Source organism: Theobroma cacao, chromosome 2 (assembly GCF_000208745.1).
Source record: "Theobroma cacao cultivar B97-61/B2 chromosome 2, Criollo_cocoa_genome_V2, whole genome shotgun sequence".
In the NCBI taxonomy this organism is placed as follows: Eukaryota; Viridiplantae; Streptophyta; class Magnoliopsida; order Malvales; family Malvaceae; genus Theobroma; species Theobroma cacao.
In genome coordinates this window covers 26159232-26170169 of record NC_030851.1, presented here as the reverse complement: position 1 = coordinate 26170169, position 10938 = coordinate 26159232, and positions in this window count along the sequence as shown.

Genomic DNA, 10938 nt, shown 5'->3' with positions numbered 1-10938 from the left:
ATTTGTCAAAAAGAAGGATGGCACTCTTCGATTGTGTATTGATTACCGTCAGCTGAACCGAGTGACCATCAAAAATAAATATCCTTTACCCTGGATAGATGATCTGTTTGATCAATTACGAGGTGCTATGGTATTCTCTAAGATTGATTTGAGATCTAGGTACTATCAGTTGAGGATTAAGGAGCAGGATGTACCCAAGACTGCTTTCAGGACGCGTTATGGGCATTATGAGTTTCTGGTGATGCCGTTTGGTTTGACTAATGCCCTGATAGTTTTTATGGATCTTATGAACAGGGTGTTCCATCCACACTTGGATAAGTTTGTGATAGTATTCATAGATGACATCCTGGTTTATTCGAAGAATGATAATGAACATGCTGTCCATTTGCGCATTGTGTTGCAAACTTTGCGCGAGAGACAACTCTATGCCAAGTTCTCTAAATGTGAATTCTGGTTAAAGGAAGTGGTTTTCTTGGGACATGTGGTGTCTGGAGCTGGAATTTATGTCGATCCCAAAAAGATTGAGGTAATCTTACAATGGGAGTAACCGAGAACGGTAACTAAGATTCGTAGTTTCCTTGGCTTAGCTGGTTATTACCGGAGATTTGTTCAGGGATTTTCTTTGATAGCAGCTCCTCTGACTCGTCTAACTCATAAGGGAGTTAAGTTTGTGTGGGATGATGTTTGTGAGAATCGATTTCAGGAGCTAAAGATTTGGTTAACCTCCGCTCCAGTTTTAACACTTCCTGTTAATGGTAAGGGATTTGTAGTATATAGTGATGCCTTAAAGTTGGGGTTGGGGTGCGTATTGATGCAGGATAAAAAAGTTATGGCTTATGCTTCTAGACAGCTAAAGAGGCATGAAGCAAATTACCCTACCCATGATTTAGAGTTAGCAGCAGTGGTGTTTGCTTTAAAAATCTGGAGGCATTACTTGTATGGTGAGCATTGTCGGATATTTACGGATCACAAGAGTTTAAAATATTTGCTCACCCAAAAGGAGCTTAATTTGAGGCAAANCGTTTTAGCCAGTTTCGAAATTTTTTAGAAAAAATGACCAAAATACCTCTGTGTGGCGAAAATTTTATTTTGATTATTTTTTATGTAAAATAGTGTATATTCTCTAAAAACTCGATATTTAACAACGATTGCTCACAGGAAAGGAAAGAAACTGATATGTAAGCCTTGCGGGGTTCCGGTTGGCATTTCGGATAATGAGTGTTAATCGGGACGTCGCGGCGATTGTCATGGGCTTGAGGGAGGTTCCGGGTCGTGACATAAACAATTGTATTATTAAAGTGAATGACTTTTGTAGTATTAAAATAAAACCACGTACCATCCTCTTCAGGTAGGGTGAAAGGCAAGGAACCATCGATACCTCTAGCAATGTTACTGTACTTTTCTATTACCTTGCGTGAGCGTGACAACCACTTGGGCTTGGCCCAGACGTCATCAACTAGCTAGTCCTATACCTCAATAGTTATCCAGGGTTGAGCCTTACCTTTCCTCAATACGAGATCGACATCAGGGCTGCCCTTTTCATTCTTGCCTTTGTCATGCTCATCCCCTAATAGGTCTTTAAGGTGATCTTTGCAAACCTTATCCTATAGGGACTGAACCTCGATTCCATTAGCAGTAGGCCATGTAAAAGACTCCTACATCAAAGAAAAATTTATATTAGTACAAGAAATTATCCAATATTATACACTAATACTATATCCTTACATTACCTCGAATTTCCACCTCATGTTATCCTTGTGCTTCTAAATAACTTGCCTCCAAGTCGACCAAGGTCCATTAAAGTTACTCTTGATAATATGCATAATAGTAGAAGTAATGTCAATCGCCTCAAAAGCACTACGAAATAGACTTATTATTAGTAAAATGCATAAATTAATTAACTAAATTGACTCTATCTAATTAATTATATAAATTGGAGTAGAGGAACTTACCTCCCTTTGAAAGGATGTAGAAGCATCCATTGGTTTGAATGAGTCAGAGTCAACAAACCAAGACTTGGCCCTCTGCCTTTAAGTTACGACATCTTAGATGCAATATCAGCCTCTAGAGTGGGGTTTTCGACTGGAGTAGTCAGACTCGACTTCAATGCTTATGGTTATAAAAGAGTAGTATTTGACACTACATATAAGCCCGTGGTCTCGTGGGAGAAGGTGGCAAAGCATACGGCAGAGGTTGAGCATAAAATGTTGGGCAATTGAAGGGCTTGTGCTATTACTGGCTCAAAAATGTTCTTTCAACTTTTTCTTCACTGTAACCATTTTTGTCCGATAAGAAGAAAAATGTACAACTATTATTATAAATATCATAAAAAGAATATGCATATAAAGATTAATTTAAATGTCATAGTGCAAACAATAAATTCATACATTTTTTTAAAGAAAAATAAACAAATTCATCAATCATCATCAAAACATCGTAACTCATTTTCTTCATTCTCATATTCGTCATCATTGGTATTGTTTTTATCTTATTTGTTTTATTCTCTCTCTGCTTAGTTGTGTTCTCTTTCATCTTCATCATCTTCGTCATCTTCTTCATTATGTTCAACATCCACAAACATATTAACCTTTTTATATTCACCATGAAGAAGAATTGTATTATTGTCAAGGTCGATCCAACTATGATCAAATTGTGAATTAAAGGAAGCTTCATCTTTTTGATACACCCTTTTGTTAAGGTTGATCATTTCCCCATCACTTTGCTCATTATCTGTAATGGGAAATCAATTTTGAGCCTTTGTCTTGAACATTGCCAGAATCACAATGATCTCTATTGTTTGATGGATACGGAGTGTAGTCCACTTGAGTTGCTTGTTCAATTAAAATACAAGGCTTATTGCTAGAAATAATCGAGTTGTGTTTAATGTCGACCAACCCATGAATAAAATCTACTCGAACACCTTTGTTGATATCAAACTAATGACATTTAAACAACATGACTCTGTTGTTGACACCAAAGTATTCCAAGTCAATGATGTCAACCAACAATCCATAAAAGTCACGATCGTAATCATTACAACAACTTCCTTTAATGCAGACACCAGTGTTCATCATTTGATGATTGTGACCATAATCCAATGTGTGAAACTTGTATCTATTAACGTAGTGACCTTTGAAACACCTTGCCATATGACTAGGTTCGTGAGAGATGTCGACAACACGAGAATCAATTTCACTCACATGTTGGCAAACATATGAAAAAGTTACATGGCTTTCAATTATTTGAAGTATTAAATCAACAAAATAAAATTGACTTATTAAATATAACTTATATATTGTTTAAACCAATTACGAAATGATGCATCATAGACTTTTGCAATTCCTTCTCGAATAGATCGTACTATTGTCTTTTAACCATATCGTCGAACATCCTATAGATATAAGGAACATTAATCATGATTTAGTACCATCCTCTAAATTACAATTTTCTAAATTATTGCTTAAAGTTATTCTTATTCAATGTATGGTAATATCTCATTGCAATTCATTAGTACATATAGTTTAGCCATGTAGAACTCATCCTCTTTTAGGTATTGACGTTTCTAGAGTTAACTTAAAGGTCGACCAGGATAAGTGAAAGTTGATAGACAATCGACTCATCAACATCTTTGCCGTTTTCATTCCGTCGGACTCGATTCATTCTAGTTGGGATTGTTGGTTTGTAGTACATTGAACAAAACGATGATATTTTCTTAATGATATTGCTTCAAAATGGATCCATCAACTATTGATCGATTTTTCACTTTTTTTTTTCAGATCATGTATAAACCTAAAAATCAATGTTAGTTTTTAAAGTCTAATTATCAATATTAATAACTAGAATAATTTAAATTACATATGTGGGTTTAGGGGTTAACATCTCGAATGAATACATCCATCAATAATGGATTGGTCCTCCAACCTTAGTTTTGTATGGCAAATGGATCGACCAATGCTCCATTGAGTCCAAAAAGTTAAGGGGAAAAATCTTTTCTAATTTGCAAATGGTTTCCATGATTTCCCTTCTCATTCATTTATATGCTCAAGATGTAGATCGATTGCACATACATCACAAAAGAAATGTGAGATCTCAATAATTGCACTCCAAATTGTGTTAAGGACCTTATCACTCAAGACAATTGGGATCAACCGCTGTAGGAAAATGTGACAATCAAGACTTATCATCTCATAAAATTTTCATTCCTGCTTTTTCACACAGTTTGTTATGTTAGAGGTGAAACCATTTGGTAACCTTAATTGTTTCACCCAAGCACATACAGCTTTCTATTGCTCCTTAGTCAAAGTGTATAAGGCTTTTAGTTTAAAAAGTTTACCATTATTTTCTATTAAAGGCAATTCCGAACGCTTGCAGCACACCTTCAAATCACGATGAGAATTGATATTATTTTTCATCTTTCCTGGAACATCCATCATCATGTTGAATATATTTTCAAATACGTTAAGCTCAATATGCATCACATCCAAGTTGTGATGAATGAGATTCGTCTATCGATAAAGTAACTCCCAAAATATGCATTTTTTAGTCCAATTATGGGTTTGACTAAAACCCGGTAACTTCTAGTCACCCACTTTTGTCCCACACGTGATATTTGGAATTGACTTGAATTGTTCCAAGATCTCAGGACCAGATAACTGAGGAAATGGAAGGTCTTGTTCAACACGTTTCTTAAATTTATCTCTTCGGTGACGAAAAGGATGATCCATTGACAAAAATTTCTGATGACATTAAACAAAACAAGGCTTCCTCTCGTACTCTAAGAAGAATTTCTTTCCATGTTCCATGCAATATGGACATCATAAATATCCATGAGTGCTCCACCCAAACAACATACCATATGCAGGAAAGTCATTAATGGTCCATAAGAGTGCTGCTCGAAGAATAAAATTCTACTGAGTCAAGGCATCATACTTGACCACCTTCTTTGTCCTATAGAACTTTTTACTCAGTTAGAGGCTAGAGGAACTCATTAATGTTATGTTCGAGACTTGTCTTCCCTAGGATGACCATACTAAGAAAGATGTACGGTGGCTTCATGCACATCCACAGAGGTAAGTTATTGACAGTGAGCATTATCGACCAAACAAAATACAATTTCACTATCAGCATGAATGAATTGAAACCATTTGAACATAAATCGAGTTTGACTCTACAAGGCTGAAAGGCAAAAGACTGAGCATTCCATCATTAGATTAGTGTGTGGCATGCCATGTCATGTGTTATACAATTTTGCTTGACATATATAACCTTTGCAATCTTGATGTTAGTGGAAATTATCTCAATATATTAAAAGGAATTTTTTTCTCCCTTCCTTCTGATGATTTATCCGGTTTATACCTAGGATGACCACAAAATGGACAATAAGACAACTCAGAATATTTGTTATAAAACAACACATAATTATTTATACATGCATAAATTTTTCGATAGCCAGGCCTAAGTTCCTTCAGTTGTGTCTTCATTCCATAAAAGTTTTTCGATAATGATTCATCGGGTGGCAACATCTCCTTCACTAGATGCAGTAGACTATTAAAGCAAGCCTCATTCAATAATTGGGACATAGTTAACAGTTTTGTGTGCTTATCGCATCCGCCCCACAAAACTGCATCAGTATTATTTAACAACGAGCAAAAGGATGCAGTGTTCGAATTTGGATCTTTAGGGATAACTGGTTCATCTTGGGTCTCATCATTTAATTGAAACTCCAATTGTAAAGCTTCCATAACCATTTTAGGATATAGACTTTCTACTCTGACTTCATTAACTACTTCGTTTTGCTCACTAATAAAATGTTCCGATGTTTGGCCAACATGAAACGTTTCGCCATGTGCATCCCATCTTGTGAACACATTGTAAACCTTTTATGAAACAAGTGTTCCTAAACCTTATTAACAGCCAAGAACTTGGTATTCATACACTAAGAGCAAGGACATATGATCTTATTCTTAATCATGTATCTTGGTTGATTGAACACAAATGAAATAAATTCATCTACGCTAGTCACAAATTCAATCCGACAAAATCCACTCGAATCCACTCGGGAATACATCCAACTCTTATCTCGTTCCATTTTGAGAAAAAATATTATAAATGACATATGATGTCGTCCTTTTAAGATTTTAACATAAACATCAATCGAAAACAAAAACCAACTTAAATACTATAATTAATTAATTGCTTAACTACTAATGGATTTTTTCATAAATAATATGACAAATTTCACTAAATTTACTATTAGATTTGGAATTATTTAATTACTAATAGATGAATCTTCATAATTAGGTAAGTAAAAACACTTAATTAATTTAAATAAGTAAAATAATATATAATATTACTAATTTAAATAATTGCTTAAATTACTTAGATTATTTAAATTATTTAATTAATTAGATTATTTAATTACCTCACTAAACACCTTAATTTATTTAAATATTATTTAAAATTAAACAATTTTACTAATTTGGTTAATTGCTTAATTACTAAAACATTTTTTTCATAAATAATAGTAAATTTCACTAAATGTACTATTAGATTTGGAATTGATTAATTACTAATACATTAATCTTCATAATTAGGTAAATATTATTTAAAATTAAACAATATTACTAAATTAGTTAAATGCTTAGTTACTAAAACATGTTTTTAAGTAATATTAAATTGCACTAAATTTATTAAATAATATTAATTACCATTTAAATATTAGTTAAAATTAAACAATATTACTAATTTAGTTAATTGCTTAATTACTAAAACATTTTTTCCTAAATAATATTAAATTTTACTAAATTTACTAATTGATTTGGAATCGATTAATTACTAATACATGAATCTTCATAATTAGGTAAATAAAACAACATAATTAATTTAAATAAGTAAAATAATATATAATATTACTAATTTAAAAAATTGCTTAATTACTTTGATTAGTTAAATTATTTAATTACTTCACTGAACACCTTAATTTATTTAAATATTATTTAAATAATTATAATAGATATACACTAGCTAAATTACATCCTAACCTAGCATTTAAGCTAGAATTCTAGTCTAATTCACAAATCCATTAAACTAACTATTCCAATTTAAGGTTTCCTTACCTTAGTAAGGTTGGAAGTGTAAAAATCAACAAAACCTAATATTTTCAAGGAAAAGAAAATCTGGAAAATTAGAGATTAAGTTTTGAAAATTAAAAGCATGAAAATCGGAGGTTTTATGGGCTGAAATCTCACCTTTACTTGCTTAAAATTGAAGGGTTTAAAGTTTACAACCTTGGTAAATTTGAAAGTGGTAGTGCAGAAAAAAATGATGAAGAAAAAATTTATTTTTTCTCTTTTTATGCTTGGCTAGCAAAGGAATAAATGGGGTTGGGAGTTGCTCGTTTAGTGAGTAAAAAGGAAGGATGAAGGTTTAAAGTAGAAAAATGAAAGGACCAAGAAAAAGAAAGAAAATCATGACTTTTGTGTGGGAAGGAATCCGGTCTCAAGTTGAAGAAATAAACAAGAGAGAAAACGCCTTTAGAAAGTGATGGTCGGCATACAAATATAGATGAAAGGCGTAAAGCTTCGTAAGGAAACTTAGTTACTGTGCCTTTGAAAAGTTAAAGATGCTTTTGTGTTATTTTCGAGGAATTAACTTCTTTATATTGTTTAGTGATAAATAACTTGAATGCCTTTCTTCTTATTATTTGGAGGTAAATAAACAAATGTCTTATTTTTATTATTTAGAGGTAAACAAATATATTTTTTTCTATTATTTAGGAATAATTAACCAGTTAGTCTTCAAATTTATTTGAAAAAAATTTCAAAATAGTTTCTCAAAGTTATTTAGTAATGCTTACTAAGGAAAGGATGAGACTACCCCTTGGTTTACGTCACCATTCCTACACTGGGTTACACATCTATAAAAGTGAAGGTTTCACATGTTCATAGGAAAACATGGAGATGAGAGTGTGACTAAAATTGAGTCATGGATATGGATTCTTAGAAGAAAAGTTCCCAACTAGAGGGTGAATTAGAAAAAGATGTTACACCAAGCAGCTTGAGTAAGAATGTAAAAGAAATTCCTTAAGCTCTCGGGGATAATGGGAGTGACTTGCTGATAACTTTATGATAGAGTTATTTTACCACATTTTGATTATTAAAAATAGCTAAGTTCTTGTATTTTAAAGTAATTTTATGTAGTTCTTATGCTTTTCATTATTAAGTTTAATACATGATGGAATATTTTAATTTTAGTCATTTTAGTTCATTTTCATGTTAAAAGTCCTCATTTGAGCCATCACTTATTTAGTCCTTGTTTTGAAGGTGTGCATGTGCATAAAACTTCGTGAAGGTGAATCGAGCAAAGATGATTGCATGCAAAATTTTTTGATTGGAAAATTTGACCATAACTCTTTTTACAGAACTCTAAATGAGGTTATTCTTATACCATGGAAAGCTAAGGGGAAAGGCTATAACTTTGATGTTTACCACTTTGCCTAGTTCAGATTGGGGTGGTCGAAATCCTTGTCGAATTAGAAGTATTGCACCAGAAGAGTGAAAGTCAAGATAGAACCTTTGAAGGCTACCACCCTAAAGAATGAGAGGTGCGATGTTAAAGACATTTTCAAAAAATAAAACTCTTACGGGATTTTGAAAGTTAGGGCTTTGAAGGCTATTTAAGAGGCCTTTTTCAAAGGGTTTTTAAGGAGGACGGCAAGCAACTATTCTAAAGAAAATGAGCTAGAAACAAAGCAAGAAAGCAAGAGAAATTGAGAGAGAATCAAGATCAAAAGCTTTAACCATTAGTTTCTTTCTCTACTTTTGTGTTTTCCTTATTTTCTTTGACTTGAATGAATGGGTAATTTTCTTTGGATGATATTTTATTTAGATATTATGAACTAATTTGCTTTTCTAGGATTATGGTGGATTTCAACATGTAATTTGAATATTATTTTTTTTTATTACGAATGGGTATAGTTTTGCTTATTTAAATCTGTTCTTAATGCTTTAATTGCCTGGTCAATAATTGACTGATTTGTGAATCTAATTGAGACTCGACAGAGAGATTTTAGATTAGACTAAGATTTGAATAGTGTATGTTCACATCACTTAGGTGATCTGATTCATGATTTGGGTAGACACATGTCAATCGCCATACATAGCCAAATTAGAACACTAGCTTAATAAACCTTTTTTAATTGATTACTTTAAACATATAGTGACCTAATTAAGTTAGGTATTTCTACAAGCATCTCGACAAAGACTTGTACATAGCTTTGGATTCTAGGTTAGTAAAACCACCCATGAAGGTAAATAATAAGAGAAGCTGGTACTAGATGAGGTGTTGAATGAATCCATAATCTTAAGTTTTAGTCTATTGCTTTTCTCAAGTGAATTTTTAGTTTATATTAATTAATTTATTATTTGATTTAATGTAGTTTTAATTAATTTTTTTAAAATTCAGTTACTTGAATAAAATTAGTTCGTCATAATTTTAATACTTAGTGAAAAAGTAGGAACAAATCTATGTGGGATATGATTCTAAATTTATTGTCTATATTACTTGTTCGATATGTATGCTTAAGTGTACTAAGTCCATAGAAGTTTTTGGCACTGTTGCTTAGGATTTGTTTTCCTATTTTTTTTTAATATTAAAATTCAACAAATTAGTCTTAATTTAAGTTTTGTTTTTGTTTTTTAGGTTCATTTCGTCATTATATGAGAAGAGCAAAAAGCTTCAAGATTACACCATGTGATCCAAAGATTAAGAGAACATTTCGAAGACTTCAATGAGAAAATCAACAAGGTTTTTCTCAAAAAAATACAATGGCTAATTGACAAGGTGAGGAGCAAATCCAAGAATGAGTAGTAGCTGAAAATTGTTGCTTAAGGAATTATGCTGCTCCATTGGTGCAAGGGATTCCATCAAGCATTTGAAGGCAAACTATTTAAGCCAACAATTTCAAGATCAAGCTAGGTATCATCACCATGATTCAAACTTTAGTCTAGTTTGGGGGCCTTCCAAATGCCCATATTTCAAACTTCTTAGAGATATGTGATACCTTTAAACACAATAGTGTTAGAAATGATGCAGTTTGTTTGAGGTTTTTCCATTTTTCATTGAAGGATAAATCTAAAGCGTAGCTGAACGCACTCCATATAAGATCAATAACAGCATGGGATGATCTTACTTAAAAGTTCGGTGCTAAGTTCTTCCCTCAAGCAAAGATAGTGAAAATGAGGAATAATATCACATCATTCATGCAACTAGATTATAAAGCATTGTACGTGGCTTGGGAAAGATACAAAGATCTACTTCAGCATTGTCCTCATCATGGTCTTCCAAAGTGGCTACAACTGTAGACATTCTACAATGGATTGAGTGGTCATGTTAGAACCACCATTGATGCCACTGCAGGAAGAGCTTTAATGGCAAAATCAATTGATGAGGCATATGATTTGTTGAAGGAAATGGCTTCAAACAACTACTGGTGGCTAGTAAAGCAATCAATGCATAGGAAAGTAACTAGAGTTTATGATGTAGATGCCATTTCAGCATTATTAGCACAAGTAGTAGTTCTAACTAAGAAACTTGAATCTTTTAGTACTGACTCTATTCAAAGTCTGTTTGTAGCTTGAGTATTACAAAGATGATCATGCAAGCAACTAGTGTCCAAGTAGTTCAAAAATAGTGTTTATTGGGAATAGATAGCAAAATAATCCTTACTCCAACACTTATAACCCAAGGTAGAGGAACCATCAAAAATTCTCTTGGGCCAATAATCAAGGATCATTTTTGTCAAACCCTGCTTTGTAAAATAATTATAATGTCATTCACATGCTCGATAGAATGTTTGTATATTTAGGAAGTTCGAGAAATAGTTAAAAGACGATATTGCCCCTAATGTTACCATTAAGTCGATTAAGCCTTGAACTAGAG